At 36.1% G+C, this 12,726-nt stretch overlaps 1 pseudogene; it reads left to right on the top strand.

The window, feature by feature from the left end:
* Positions 1-7,155: 7,155 nt before the first annotated feature.
* Positions 7,156-7,274, top strand: LOC112483310 (annotated as a pseudogene).
* The last annotated feature ends 5,452 nt before the right edge of the window (positions 7,275-12,726 follow it).

Genomic DNA, 12,726 nt, shown 5'->3' with positions numbered 1-12,726 from the left:
CTCTGTCCAGTTAGATGACTGATAATGTCAGAGCTTATGAGAGTCCTAGGTGATTTGGGGATTTATTCTCATTCTTGATAAAGATTGATCTTTGCATAGGCATGTTTGTGAACCAAGTTTTACTGGGGTAGAGTTTAACGATCAAGATCTGAAAGTACCAGTCAGTTGTACCCTACATAAGCCAGGGGAATTCTGCCCTACAATTGCACTTGTGTGCTTTTGCTGAAATTGTGCCTCTGGTCCAGATACTGATCCTTGGCGTTCACTCACAGGAAGCCCTTCCCTAAGTCCCGTTCCTGGTCACTGACCCAGGCAGGTCTTCAGCTTCAGAGCCACTCAAAAACTATCATTTAAAGGAGTTAGACTTTCCTATGTCCAAGAAAAAGAGCATCTTGTCCTAGTCTCCCCTACATTCCTCTCTAAATCCAGTTTCTATTACTCCATCTTGGCCAAACATAAGTGTTCCAGTGAAGTTTTAGTATAAACTTCAAAGAAATAAGCACCATACATATGAGTGCTAAGAAGTTATTTAGGATTGTCATTGGTTATATGAAACATTCCAGCAAAAATTCTTAGGAATTTTTTTTAAATTAAAAATTTAAACATTTTATTTTAATGATTAGTTTAGAACAGTAGTTGTTGGTGTGCATTTTATTTTATTTTCTTATTAAATTTATTGGGGGTGATATTGGTGGATAAATTTATATAGGTTTCAAGTGTACAATTCAATAATACATTATATACATATTGCATTCTGTCAAATATTTTGTGACAGAAAGAGCTGACTTTGGAAATTTGTTTTTTCAGGGTATTTTCATAGCAGTTTTTCAAGCCTCAGCAATAGGCTTTTGAGAGAGTTTTGTTCACATAGGCCTTTTGGTATTTCCTAAGATATACCATAGAGATATTCTGTGACTTAAAGGAATATCTTTAAGTTCATAGTGTAAGTTATGCCTTGATTTCTGGAATCGAGTACCTTCTCTGTGCAAAAGACTTTGGTGGGCACTGAGATGCAGAAGCAAATAAAGCAGGTATGGTTCTGGCCCTCAATATACCTATGTTCAGGTTAACTCTACAGTTTACTAGTTGTAAGACTTTAGGAAGATTACTTTACCTATCTTAGTCTCATCTGTTAGAAAAACAAACAAACAGTAATCCTTATGCCTGCTCTGTTAGATTCATAGGTTGTTTGGTGAATCATGAGCTAACACATCCGAAAGTACTTTGCAACTAAAATGTGTTAAAATGATCAGTATCTTTTTTTCTTTTAAAATTGCAGTAAAATACTTTCTCAGAAAACACTAAGAAATTTACTAAGAAAGAAAATTAAAACATAACTGATTAAAATTGAAATAGGATTGATAATGAAGAACCCCTCCCAGTTTTACCTACTTATTTCTACAATACAGCTTGGACATGACTGTTATAAAATGTCCTTACTATTATTGCATATAAATTATATTTCTACCCTAATAATTAAGAATGTACTTTCAGAAATGAATGGACTAAGTGTCAAGAAAGAATTCACAACTCACGGAGACAAAGTCGACAGAAATGCTCAAATCATTAGCAAGTGCAAGGATTGAGTTTTTTTTAAAGAAGAAACTATATGAAATAGATTAAAGTAATTTGAAAGCATGCATGTACCATGGATCACAAGATTTATGTAGCATGCACGCTTATCCTGGTTTCTCTCATAGGGAATGACAAACTTATTGCCCTACCACTTTTGTCCAGGGGATGACTTAATATTTATTGCACAGTTTGTCTCAAAGTTATCAGTGACACAAGAAGGTGACTAGGTAAACATCTAATACAGTTGATGAAGATAACTTTAATTACTGCCCTAGGGGGTTTGAAATAGTTAATTATAGAATTCCTTTTCCTAAGTAAACTTTACATACTAAGATGCCTAGTTGATCTCAAAGGAATTTTAAAATAATTTGTATGAAAGACATAAACAGTGGCAATTTGGGAATGTAAATCAAATTGCAGAACAGATTTCGTAAATGAGAGTATTTTTGGACTCTTTTGTTTTCTTTATATAAATAACCTGCCATTTGTATCCAAGGGCATTTCTGTGCAGCCTTGTGTGGGTGGCATAATTACACAGAATATTGCAAGTAAAACATCTTTATATCAATGTTAGATTACAGTCAGAACTTGATGTCACCTGTAGTCAGAATCTGATGAATATACTTGTATTAAATGCCAAAAATAGGATAGAAAGCTCTATTTCTAAAAATAGGACCTAATAATGTAAAATAATTAAGTTTATAATTAAGAGCAGACATACTCCTCATTCTTTATCTTCTTGCTGATTAACTAGTTCGAGTGACACTTAAAAGTCTTGAACAATAACTTTTGAAGGTTGCCCTTTCTCTTTTGGGATCACAAAATAAATGGGTGCTGCCTACAGAGAATGCTTAGAAAGAAAGAATGTCTTTCTTCAGCCTCCAGTATTGTCTTTGATACGCATTAAATTTCACATGTTCTGTGCTTATCTTCACTTTTATGTTGAAAATACCATCCACTTTCTGAAGAAATGCCTTATTTTTCATGTCCCCTTATTTTTCATGACCAAATGTTTAATTTTCTTTTAGTCTCCCGTCAAGTAAGTCATCAGTATTTACTGTGTGCACATTTTGTTGCCTGATACTGTGGCAGGCACCAGAAAAGACACAAAAACTGTAGGACAGTTTTGGCTCTCAAAATGTTCTGTGAAAAAAGGAATCCTATCTTGCCCTCGTCTGAACTGGTGTTTAGCCAATAAAAATCGATTTGACTTGACACAAAACCGCGATGTAAGAATACATCTGTGTCAAATTTGATGCTGAGTTTTACGATAAGGTATATTAGAAACTGCATTACATATTAGAAATTGTGTTGATGAGATTATATCTATGCATATTTTGTTATTCTAATATTGAAATAATGCATAGTCTTTTGATAACATCTTAAAATTAAAGAGGGACATAAAAATTGGGAAAAAATTTTCATTTCAGGACATAATTGTAATCATTGATAACAATTGCTAACATTTTGGTATAATTTCTCATATTTTTCTATACATAGGTTAAAATATTATAATCACTCTATATACAGTTATTCTATTATAAAATATTGCTTTTTCAATTCACAGTCTTTGTAAATCTTTTTCAAATTATTGCCTCTTTTAATTACTAATTCTTCAATACAATTGGTCCTCCCTGTTTTTTGCGAATTTACCATATGCCAGGCTCTAAGGTCCAGGGCTAGTCTCTGTACTAAAGGAGATTATAGACATGGCTAGTAGACAAACAGGTAGGTGTGCAATTTCAATCCGGAAGGCTAAATCTATTTCAACAGTTACTTTATAGGCACACAAGTTGACTCTTGAGTGTCACAAAATTTTCATAATTGTCCTCTATATTTTGTCATATCTAGTACTACTGGTGGTCCATCAACTGCTCTTACATAAGGAGTATTATTAATTAACATCACTTGCAAGTATCTTACTTTGGTATTACCTCCTCTCTACCCTTACCTTTTTATCTTCTGTTTTCCTAGAATAACTATTTTCTTAGAAATGTTTTGAACTGATCAGATCATTCTGGATATTTATGGACTTTTAAGATTGAAGAGAATTTGAGTTTTAAGCATATCGGTGGCCAGCGTGGGGTGTAACGGATGGTTGGTAGAGATTCCTCTGTTAGTAGGTCAATTTTTAAGTCTTATCAACTGTTTCTATGTAGGATATTTGGTGTTTTATGGACATAAAATTGCTATAGAATCTACCCTTATTTGTCCCATCATGAATGAAGATGAGGCGATTGTGTGACTATAAGAGATTCTAACATTTACCATTTTTTTAGGTTCCTGTCATATGACAGTCTGTGTAAAAGGTGTTTTAGTACATTTCCACATTCAATCTCTATGAAAACCCTAATCTATCAGGGATTTTCCCTGATTTATAAGTGAAGAAACTGAGAAACTGAGATTCCAAAGTTATAAATGATGTGCACAAGATCACAAAACTACTCAGTGGAGATAACTGCTTTGCCTGGTTCTGTGAATCTATGGGTAGGTGTTTTTCATAAACTGTAGAATACTTATTCATTTTCTCTTGACCTACTTGCCTCAGATTCATTTTCTTCTTCTTTTTTTTTTTTCCCTCCTCTGAATTCCAGTTAAACATATGTTAGGACTTCTCATTATGTATTCCATGTCTCTTACCTTCTGTTTTATAACTCTTCCTTTTTCCCCCCTTATAATATACACTGGTTCATTTCATGTCCAATGTATGTATTTTTAATATTAGTTGGATACATCTTATTTCTAAAAGTCTTTTTTGCTTCTTTTTCAGATCCACTGTCATCTAAGTGACAGTTACCTATAGACAATTTAAATATTGTCATTTATTTAAAATAGAAAAAGATGATTGTTTTATAATGTTTGATAATTTCAAAACTAAAGTTTATGTGAATCTGTTTCTAATGTATATTTTTTTTGTATTTATTCTTTCCCATGGTGCCTTGCATGGTTACCTTTAAGTGTGGCAATATTTACGCTGGAGTGAATGTGTGCGGGGATTCTTTAAAATGTAAAATGAAAGCACATTGCAGGGAATATATGAATTTGCTTCTGTCAGAAATCCAGGAGCACTACAACACAGAAACCCCCTTAAAGCAAATTCAGGGGGTCACCTGCCCCTTTGAGCTCTGTGTATCCTGGCTACATATACTTCTGTAGTTCACTCTACTGGCACTGTTTATCCAGGAAAGTTTTCATTTGTTTCATTTGCTTTGGTCTTCCATGCTATTTCCACAGCCACTCAAATGTCTGTGCCATGCACAGTGGTGGTAATAGGGCGGGAGACCAGTTCTGGTTTACTTTTCTTCCGATAGTATAGGTTTTGGGGATTTCCTAGTTTTGGGAGGGCAACATCCTCTCTATGGCTTCTTTCTGAGACTGGCCCACTGAGGCTGCAGACCAAAGCCCAAGTTTACCATATAGACAGGTTGATATCCTCAGGATAGAAAGCACATTTAGCATTCCAAATGTATCACTGCCTGCTCTGGATTTAGGTTTTAGTTCTCAGAATTTGGCCAGACAGTTATTCCACTGTCGCTTCAGCTCCTTTATGCTTTAATATTCCCGAAAGAAAAAAATATATATTTATCTAGTATATTAGTGGCTTTCGCAGTACCTTGCCCTTCATTCCAGAAAAAAAAAAAAAGACTGTCCTTGCTAAGTCCTCAGCTGGGACTCCAGGTTACAGCACACGTCCTCCTATTTTCCTTTAATGTTGCATTCCACACACCTTAACTGTTCGATATCTTTAACTGATAGATTCACATGTTCTTCTTATAAGGGTCAACTAAACACAGCCATCTACGAGAAGTTAGCGTGAATAATGCTTTCACCAGCAAACCTAGTTAAAACTTAATGTTCAAAGTCTTTGCAAGTTGCACAGAAGCAGGGTTTCACACTTGAAAATTTAAGACTGTAATGTGTTCTCACCTTTCAGGACCTTGCATTCCTTTTAAATCACAAGATGCGAGAATTTATTAGAGTTTGATGTGCAAGTGATGGCATGCTTAATATGTTATATGAGCGTGGTGTCCTCTAGCGCTCCCTGGACCAACATAAAAACAAAAAGTTGCATCTCATTGGAGCTGTTGAAACACACAAAAATTTTTAATAAATAAGAATTACGGTGCAATAAAATTCATCATTCTATGAGGAATTGGGATAGCACTAAATGTCTTTGGAAACTCATATTATTCTTTCGCTCTTTCTGTTCCTACTCTATTCTATCATTGCAATGAATTCTTTAGGTATTTCCCTGGAGGATTTTAAAATCTAAATGAGCCCCAAATCCCCGTTTCTCCAAATTGTAAGATTATTTTTCTTTTTCACAGTAGGAAACCTACGTATTCTGCGTAGATTTTAGGCTGTGCAGAAATGCACATATGCCTTTCTGGTTCTGAGCTGTCTTTCTCCTCTGCATACTCTGTAGCTGGTGCTGCCAGTGCCCGGTCCACATCTCCATGGCATTTGTCATTTCCATGCTCAGTAGTGTCGTCTCCACCTGCTGGACTCCGTGGCTCTGTCCGAAGGAGCCTCCTCTTTGTTGGACCAGGCTGGAAGTGCCGAGGGATTTCTACCATGGAGAAGCAGCACTTGCCCAGTGACTGTAGGGTCCTGGTGAGCCAGGGCTCCTGCTCTCTCACTCCTTAGGTGGGTCACTGAGTCTTGTGTTCTGCACTGGCTCCTAGTTTTCATGAGCGCGATTAAGCGGCATTTGTCCATGGTGGTAACTTGCTTGGTAAACTTGCTTATGGCTATTTTATCTTCCCTTTCTTACTTTCCTACTTCCCTCTTGAAGTCTCCTGGGACTACCTCCAAATAAACTACCTGTACCCAAATTCTTAGAATAGGGTCAGCTTCCAGGAAACCCAAATAAAGACCTACCCCTTGCTTCTTCCTCAAACTACATTAGTATGGAAAAGGCACTGATTAACCAGATATGTGGTTTCATACTGAATTTATCTTTAGCTTTCTGGAATCATTCGAGAGTTAACAAATATTCAAATTCACATATCTTTAATAAGCAAACCTAACAGAAAATAAGTTTACTAAATGCTTGTCTAATTTATTTAAATTTGTAGATAAGAGTGAGAGTAGTGGCTGTTAGTAAAAAGATAACACACGACACTGTGGAACTCCTAAAATGTATATTTCATAGGTATTAATACCTCACAACATCCTTATTAGATCGGAACTATTATCATCAGCATTTTTAATGAAGAAACAGAGGGAACCCATGGTTAAATGACTTGTCTAAGTTTAGCGTTTGTGTTAGAGATTGGCTTATAACCAAGCCGACCCACCCCGGAGGCTGCAATCCTGAACACCATGCTCTCGATGGTTTAAGTACAGTTTTATTTTCAGGCACAGACTAAAGGTAAATCATACATCTATGATCAAATACACGTGAATCTGAGAGCACATTATTGTTTTTGTAGGCAATCTGGATGAGAAGTGAATCATATTAACTGAATCTGACCCTTTCTTGTCTGTTTACAAAGATGTAAGTACTGAGAAATTGAAGTTGGTATGAGGGTGCTCAGACTCCGGTTCCATGAGTCTCTTTCTTAAGACTAATATCTTATCTACAGCCATGCTACCCTTTACAAGACCGATCCTGTTTGATCTTGGAAGCTAAGCAGGGTCGGGTCTGATTAGTACTTGGATGGGAGACCACCTAGGAAGACCAGGTGCTGTAGGCATAAAAAATAAATACACACATACATACATACATATGTAAAAAATAAGGGATTGTAAGCTGACAAGGTCTTTGCAATCTGTGAGGTCAACCAAGGTTTGCCTCGCCTAAAAAAAAAAAATAATAAATAAGACTAACATCTTGCCTCAGACATTTTCCCCTGCGAGCCTTTGATTCGATTTGGTCAATCAAAGCAGGTATTGTTGTTTTATCATCTAGGAAATGTGTCACAACTTTTTCCCTCTGTTTCTTGCCCACAGTGGAAACACTCCTCAGACGTTTGTGGTTGTCTTCAGTTTAGGAGCATCTGAATGTACCGACTTTGTACATTCATCGGTGAGAGCTTGTAGAGTTGCAGTCCTATTTAGTAATGATATTTAAGATCGTAGATTTTAAAAGCAAACATACACATCCCCTTAAGCTTTATCTATTCAGCATTTTATGGATATGTAATTCTCCTACCATTTTTGAGAAATTTATCTTTATACACATGGGTAATTCATTAAATATAGTCCGATAGCTGCGACGCACGTAAGCCCCAAAACTTAGACCTAACAAAACAGAATCAAGGCCACTTTTGCATGTTGTATAAAATCACACACAATAGGACAAAACATTTAAATGGAAGTTGGAATCCATGAGTCTTTTGCTTGTTTACAGTACAAAAACAAACAACAAAATAAAGTAAAAACCCAAAAGCTTCCATGAGTTTTTGGCTGGAACTATTACAAAGGAATTAAAGGTTACACTTTGTATGGTCTTGAGGGGTATGATAAGAACTCAACATTTCTTTCCGAGTGAGATGAGAAGCTGCTGGAGGAATATGAGCAAAAGTATGAAATGACTTCACTTGCTTTGTCACAGAATGACTCTGGGTGCTAAATCAAGAGCAGGCTATAGGGAAGACAGAATTGGAAGGCCATTTGGAGACTGTGCAGTCAGTAATCCACATGAGAGAGAAGGCGGCTTGGACCAGGTAGTAGCAGCAGGCGTGGCGAGAGAAGTCACTTCCTGGACGTCTTCTATGGTCAGATTTAAGGGCATTTGCTGACAAAATGTATATCGAATGTGAGAGAAAGGGGAGTCAAAGCTGACAGCAGGGTCGGGGGCTCCAGCAAGCCGGGAGGGTGGAGCTGCCCTGAGCAGAGATAAGGTGCAAGAGAGTCGACTTGGGGGACTGAAAAAGATGGACAGAGGAGCTAAGTCTCTGTGTTGAATTTGAGATGCTTTCTGTAGAATGCTGAGAAATTCTAGGAAATTGTCCTCAAAAACATCCCTAAACTGGCTCTTACAGACTGTATGACCCTGACAGCAATGTTGTTTTTAAAACTAAACCCCTTTTTTCTTACCTTGTGTTAAAGATTTTTGAATGAAAAGTCCTAAGCTGTTCAATAGACTATTTACTAAAGGTTTTTATGTGTGTCTGTGTGCAAAGACAAGCCAAATTAAATATGAAAATCCCTCTAGTTTCTCTATGAGATAATCTAATTTATTTTTCCATAGACTTTTCTAACACCAACAGCAACAACAACAGTTATCTTTATTTGAATCCCCTTGACTGGCATTTATTCTACATCCATCATTTGATCTAAAATCAATGCTCATGTCTCTAGTCACTTGTTCAGAGATGCTATTCATTAATTTTTAACAGGTGAAATCTAACGTGTTCTCAGTATGAATGGATGAGTGTAGACTTATATTGCTGTTTATTTTTTTCCCCCTTGCTCTCATGGAGAACCGTTCTGGTATTTTTAAAAAGAAAATGGGACAAATGAAACTTAAGCTTCTCGTTTCTGGCATGCTTAAAACCCAGCGTCTAAATGTGGCCCCTGAGAGAAGCACAGACAAGCTTACAAACAGATGTTTTCACAGGTAAAGCATTGATTTTTAACCTTGAGGAGTTAATAAAGCAATGCCAGCTTCTCTTTATCAGCATGAGAGGGAAGTCATCTATCACCCCCAGGGGCTTATAATGCTTATAAATGAACGGTGGCAGCAATGTCAGTGTGACACTTTTGATACAGTAAAGCCTTAGATCTCTCTGAAGTTAAGATCTTACACTGAGAGACCCAACTAGAAACAACATATTTATAGAGCTGTCACATCGCTGTGATACCAAGAGATCTCTGTGCGTATCTTCGAGCCATCTTTCACACCGCTGTCAGCCAGGGCAGCTCCTCTAAGCTTTCAAATCAGTGTCCATTTCAAACTTCCAAAAGTACTTAAAATGGACAAATTTTAAAATGGACTTTTTTTATTTCTTCAAAAATATTTCCTTTAAAAATTATCAGGAAATGACAATAAACAAATAAAAAACAATAATAAAGTGAAAGCATCTCTAATCTCACACCCAGAGGGAAGTTCCATCTACTTGTGCATATTCCTTGAGGCTGAGATTTTAGTATGTGTTTGCATCTCTACAGAATACTCATTCGGCTTATACTATTTTTAATCTTTTCCAGTTAAGATTGTATGCGTTGCATCTTCCCATATAAGTAAATATCCTTTTACAAGCCCACTGTTTTGTACTTGCTCAGGAGTCCACTGCATGGGTAAATTATAATTTATTTAACCAATTCTGTTGTTGCACCATTAGATTCATTCTAATGTTTATCTATTTAAAATAATGCTATGGTAAATATCCTTGTGTGCACATATATCTATATATATGTGTGTTAATTGTTGTAGAGGTTTATTGATTTTTAAAACAAATGTTATTAAAGTACAAATATAACTTAAACACAGTACTAAGAGTACACTATTATAAGTGTACATTTCAAAGGATTTCTACCAAGGGAACATTGCTGTATAACTAGAGGAGACACTAGGCCCATCCTAGAAACCATTGGGGATTGGTTTCTGGGATGGGCCTAGTGTCTCCTCTAGGAGACACTAGGGTAATGCTGGCCTGACTTCTGACATCATAGATGAATCGTGCCTGCTTCTGAACTTTTTAAAATGAGTCATACTTTTATAGTCTCGTATGCCTGTCCCCTTAACATTATCTCCATGTTATTTAGGATCGATAGATGTTTTCTTTAAAGGGACAGATAGCAAATCTTTTAAGTGTTGGAGGACACATACAGATCGGCAGCACAGTGTGTGTGTGTGTGTGTGTGTGTGTGTGTGTGTGTGTGTGTGTGTGTGTGTGTTACAATCATTTAAAAATGTTAAAACTATTCTTGGTTTTCAAATGTTAAAACTATTCTTGATGTAAAAGCCTCACATCAGAATTGGCGTATGACCTGCAGTTTTTGCCCCCGCTGTATAGTATTCAGTTGTGTGAAAGTACCACATTTATTTATCCATCTGCTCCGGATGGACATTTACTTCTAACTTTTCCTTTTTCAAGAATATTTCAAATATGAACATCCTTATACATGTCTCTGATGAGCATGTTTATCCACTTGTGGGGAAAAACATGAGACTAGAATTTCTTCTCCTAAGGTATGTGTGTGTTTGCAGTTCTCCAAAGTTCTCCAAAGACATTTTACCAAGTCACAGCCTCACATGTGGTCCCTGATAGTTAATAGTTCACCATTGCTTAAAGTTGGAATTGTGTGTCATTTGATTTTTAAATTTTAACCATTCCGTGTGCAGTGGTATTATATAGTATTTAAATATTCATTTCATAATGACTTATGAAGTTGAGTATTTTTTCTTATATCAGTTGTCCATTTTGATTTCTTTTCTAACGAAGGCCCTGTGTAAGACGACAATTATTTTTTGGCTTCTATACCATTTTATTATTAATTTGTAGGAGTTGTTTACATATTGTAGGTTTATTGGATTATATATATATTGCAACTATTTTCTCTCATTCTGTGGCTTGCTTTTTTCTTAATGCTGTCTTTGGAAAAACAGAATTTTTCAAAAGTTTAAGTAGTCTTTTTACCAATAATTTTGTTTGTAGTTAGCACTTCTTATATCTTGCTTAAAAAATCTTTGGCCATTCCAAGATCATTAAGGTATTTGCCTTTTATTTCTCCCTCAAAGCTCAGTTATTTTACCATTCACATTTATCTATGATATATTTAGAATAATTTTTTGTAAACAGTGCAAGGTAGGACTCAAGATAGTTTTTTTTTCCTACATGGGTACCCAGTTGACCCATCACTATTTAATGAAAAGACCATCTTCTTTCCTACTGTCCAATACTGTCACCTTGGTGAAAATTCAAGTAACCTCACATATCTGGGTCACTTGCTAGATTCTCTGTTCCATTGGTCTTTTTGTCTGGAATAATGTTAAGGATTTTTTTTTTTTTAAAGAGCTGTTAAAGAAATAAGTACTTTCAATTTTATATTGTTCATCTTGAAGATGGAAGGTTAATACATTTTCTTACCTTATAGTCTAGCATTGCAGAAGTGCTCATATACAGGAGAAGATGTGTGTGGAGTGTGGCAAAATTCAAAGAATGTGAGAGTTTTGTTTGGAAGGAAACTAGATCCTCTAGAGATATTAAAAATGATGGAAGAGACAGTGATATATATGAGAGGGGGATGCTTATTTGGGAAGAGCATTAAGTTGTTTTTTCCGGCCAAGTTCACTCTTCTCAAACAGCATCGCTCCAGCAAGGCCTTTGCTGATACAGTCACTTGCTCTGTATCACTAATTATCTGATTACAATTTGTCACTACTAGTATTTTCCTGTTCATTTGTTCATTTGTTGATTTGTTCATTTATTTTATGTCTCTTTACTGTAGACCGTAAAACCCCTTATAAGCACGACTTTCCTACTGTGTTTCATACATATTCATTGAATGAGTGGGCCTGAGACCATCAAAGGGCATTTTTGTAACTTGTAGCAATATCAACTGAAGTCAAACAGTCTCGTACTATGTTTTCTAGGCAGATGTCTTGTCAAAACAGAGCAGCATTTGAAGACAATTCATTAAAAAAAAAAAAAAAGTCAAGATTCTGCCTTTGCAACTAATAACACAAGTGAGACCTTATTACACAATTAAATCATTGTTATCAGAATGCATTTATAAAATGCACAGAGATTTAACATTTTCATTTGCTGGAAAGGATATACTTCTGTCATGACAATCATTAAACTCTGTTCCTCCCTAAGGATTAGCGTGAATCTGCTCTTTAGTTTGACATAACCCAGGAAACATGGTTACGGGAGCGTTTGCATGTTCATGGATATGGAGTTTGAGGTAGGAAAGGAGAGCCCAGTTGTGGGCTCTGCACACATGCAGAGGTGGCAGTTCCGATGGTAGACAAAGATCGTTACTAACCAGTTAATGGGCACTGCAGACATTTAATTCTAAATAATTTAACATGTATTAATGTACACCGAATGTCGCTAGCATCGGCGGGTAGCCCAGACTTTACCAGCTTACAGCCCATATCTACTTATACAGAAGCTGGTGTCATGATTGGATTTTCTTTTTCACATTGATGGACGTAGTATGCTTATAAGTAACTGCCCGGCTGGTGCACTGTGT

The sequence above is a fragment of the Pteropus alecto genome, unplaced genomic scaffold (assembly GCF_000325575.1).
Source record: "Pteropus alecto unplaced genomic scaffold, ASM32557v1 scaffold65, whole genome shotgun sequence".
In the NCBI taxonomy this organism is placed as follows: Eukaryota; Metazoa; Chordata; class Mammalia; order Chiroptera; family Pteropodidae; genus Pteropus; species Pteropus alecto.
Note: the sequence above shows the minus strand (reverse complement) of the source record. Positions and strands in the feature narration are given on the sequence as shown.